Here is a 4171-nt window from a genome sequence, read left to right on the forward strand (position 1 = left end):
TTCTGGGAACTGACGGGCTTTCTCATTGTGGAGTGGCTCAACTAAAGAGACATCCAGGCATATTGCCAGTACACTGTGAAGTAAAAGGCCACTTAAATACTTTTCATGACAAGCTCCCATGGGAATATTTTAATATTATGATGATTCAGTAGAAGACTGAACTTATTAAAACAGAGCAGGGGAACTCGGGGTCAGTTGCAACATGTTTCATATTGACGCTCAGATGTAGCTAGTTGTTGTGTGAATTCTTTCAGCAGAGTAGCTATTGCCCATATTACATGGTTTTAATATACATAGTACGATTGGTGGTAGGCCTACCACAGTGTAGAAATACTCTGTTACAAGTAAAAGTCCTCCGTTCAAAATTTTATATAAGTAGGCTACAAAAGTATAAGCATTAAAAAGCTCCAGAACTTAAAATACTCATTGTGCAGAATGTCCCATTTCAGAAAAATAAATAGATAGCCTATTTCAATTGATTATTGATGCATTAATGTGTACATCACATTAATGGTGGTGGAGTCCCTGCCTCACAGGTCAGGGCTGTTTCAGCCGCAAAAAGGAAGACTTACCACCAGCAGGTGGTCATAATGTTATGGCTGATTGGTGTACTGAAAACCTAAGAGTATAACGATCCCTTTGAGGGTGTCCTGAGGGTTTCTTTTCCTGTGGCAACCTCAAAGTCAATGTTTAGAATATTCTTCCAGTTTTTCAGGATCCCTTGGACGCCTTGGGCCCTTTGGTCTGAGCCGGATAGGAACTTTCAGTACATTACATTTAGCTGACGCTTTATCCAAAGCAACATGCTATTTTAGAAACTAAGGGTTAAGTGTCTTGCTCAGGGATATATCAGTGGGTGTCACTGTGGGGAGTTGAACCCAGGACTCTCACACAAAAGGCATGTCTTATCCACTGCTCCATCACTACCCCACTGGAATACATAGCAAAATTTATGTTTTTATGTATTGTAGAATCAGCGGGAATGTCACTGAATCTCTTAACAGGTGACAAATAGACACAAATGGTAGTAGACGTGCTGTCTTTAACTTTAATTTAATCTTAACTTTATCTTTAATCTATCTTTATCAGTGTTGGCAAAGAAACTACAGCACATTTTCCATTTTTATTATCGATTTATATTCAGCCACTACATGATGCTGTTGGTACATGTGGCAGAGCTGTTGATCCAAGTTGACTCAAGTGCCATGTGCCCTTTTATGTGCCTTATTGAAATAAAATGGAAACCACGCCCAACCAGCTCAAACCGTGCCTCCTGGGTTTTGGAGAACTGGAATTTGTCCCACCTTAACAGGTGCAAGAAAGTTAAGAGGAGCATCAGAGATGTCAGCCAAACAGTCTCTACACGCCCACACAGTCCTGAGAAGAAGGCTCTGTCTGAAATCAGTCCCTCATTCACTTGTTGACTACTTCTTACTCCTTATGTAATACACTCAGTAGTTTACTCTACAGTGAGCAGTAAACAGATATTTTGGACACTTATGAATCATTGCCATTTTGTGCCATCATCAGCTGTAGAGTTGTACAAAGGTAATTTTCACATTGCTTAAACATGGTGAATTGCATTGTGGGATTGTTAGCAGGCATTTTATTATTTTTGAGGGCACCATATATGCTGCTGGATCCTTTTACACACTCAGAACTCGGACAGTTAAAGGTTCAGTGTGTAATATTTCTGAGGATCTATCAGCAGAAATGCACTGAACCTTTAAATTAAATGGTGGAGAGTGTATATAGTATATAAAAAAAAATAGCGAGTGATTTTGGATTCAGCTGTGTGATAACCACAAGTGTGCAGGGCTGACAGATGTCACTAATGCGTGTTTCCAAATGGAGGGACATTGGTGTTACACCTGAACCCATTCTCCCCTAACACAGATACAAGTTTAGTGTATGTGCAGCAAAGGGTGTCCAAAGGCATTCAAGGGCCCCTCCCTACATCCATATCTATTCATTCCAGTATCTCATCACATGAGTGCCCTGCATAATCAGGTCCATTTGTCCCCCCAGTCCTCTGGAAGAAATAAGATAAAGGTATTATTAAGTGCTACATTGTTGTTATAACAAATGCACCAAAAGTCCCTAGCAGGATATTAAATTGGTAGCATATATACCATAACATATACAGTATTATTAGATACTCCATAACCATCAAGGCTGTGGGACTTACTACTGTACTGATAGAAATCCAATGACCCGGAGGACTGAGAGTATGTACACACACAAAGTGCCATTTTGAACACTTAACCATGAGTAACACATCCACAGTACAGTAAGTCCCTACAGCAGTCTTATATTGATCCCAAGTAGGGATTAAAATACCATAAATTATTAGACAATTACTGTTAACTTACCACTGAGTACAACAGAAATTGAATTCCTGTTGTAAATGTTGATGATATTTGAGAGATTTAACAATATTAAACACTCGACACTTGTTAGTGACATTGTAGGAGATAAGACCATCTGAACTCAATACTTAGCACCACAGATGCACTTGAATCCCTATAGGAATAGTTTCTTTGGGGTTGGGAAAAATCTACTCTTCACTCTGAGGGCTTTATCGACCTGACCGGCCTCTTTATAGCTCTTTCTGAATGAGCTGATAGTGTAATAGATTCTTTCCAGTGACATGTGGTCTGTGTGAGAGAGAATGGGCAGCAGGTTCATGGTGGCACAGTGGAAGTGGGCTGGAGGAGAGACTGAAAGAGGGCTGGCAGATGGGTGACACAGACTGGGTGAAAGGACAGCTGGCACCTTCGCTTCCCAGTAGCAAAACAGGATCCAGAGAATAGTACCTTTTACATGGAAACGACTGTGCCTCTAGGGCAACATATCTTCAGCTTGTTGGTGACAACGGTCACACACACCCCTGTTTTTATTAATTTAAAAAAAAACAATGCAGGTGTCTGTCAGTGAGGACACTAGGTGAAGCGGAGGCTTTCCAATAATGTTGTTTGTCTCAAGTGCTGACAGAGACAGCTGGTAGATGGTGTGTGTGCTAACAGTATTAACTTGCATGTGACCGGCCAACACCCACATTTCTCTAACCTTCAATTTATTTTATTCTTAAACAAATCTTTATTAAAAAGGGTTTCTGCAGATACCAACAGTGTGCTCTTTTTCCCAAATTAAGTCTGTATTCCTCAATGTGTAAAACTCATTAGAATAATTTTCATATGAGGTAACATGAGGTTAGTATGGCTGCTCTAAAAACTGCGATTGACTGAATGTAACAGATACAGGAAGCATTGATTTTCAAACGATACTGACAAAGTAATTTTAACGTGGCTTGGTCACATCATGGCGGATCTGCTTCATTATGGCATAAGGTCAGTATCAGTGCAATTCAGCATTCATCAGATTGGTGCTTCCCTGTTTAGAAGTAAGCAATCCATTGATATGATGTTGGATCCTCCCTAACCATTACTACAAAAAAAGACCTTAAATAATGTTCGGACAATTAAGTTTTCTCATAAAGGGAGTTTTCCCTTGCCACTGTCACCAAGTGCTTGCTCATGGTGGGAATTGTTAGGTCTCGGTAAATATTACAAAGAGTACAGTCTGGACCATCGGCATGTCCAGGTCATCTTTCCGGAGCTTAGCCCTGAATGTAACTCAGCAACAACAAAAATGGGGATAGCCTACCATATCTACCATATCATATACCATAAGCTTTCTGTTACAGAAGTAGCCTCCAAACCCAAGCATTGGACTTTAGAAAGCCCCCTCATACCTACAGTGCAAATTATACAGTTCATGAGGTATTCCCGAAACCAGAAACTGAACTGTGTACAATCAGAGTGATTCTTTAAATCCTGGCAAGAGTAGAAATCTGAGGAGAGAATACTAGTTGAAAACAGCTCGTTAGAAACATTTTCATACTGGCCCTTAAAAGCTCATGATTCGTCCAACACTATCATAAAACTAGTTTCTCTGGCAGAGGCATGTGGCTGAGTCAGAGGCCAACACTCCCAAACAAACTTGTCTTACTGGCTGGTGAGCTGTTAAATGCAAGCTGAGTACAGAACATCTGGAAATCCAGAAGCAGACTCTGCTGATACCTGGCATCTTCTTTACTGAGATAATGACACCATTTTCACACAGACAACCCTAACCCTATTAGACATCTAAAGGAACAAATGACACCTGA

This window comes from Micropterus salmoides, unplaced genomic scaffold (assembly GCF_014851395.1).
Source record: "Micropterus salmoides isolate LMB-PRFRI ecotype aquatic unplaced genomic scaffold, ASM1485139v1 Ms_hic_scaffold_11, whole genome shotgun sequence".
Classification (NCBI taxonomy): Eukaryota; Metazoa; Chordata; class Actinopteri; order Centrarchiformes; family Centrarchidae; genus Micropterus; species Micropterus salmoides.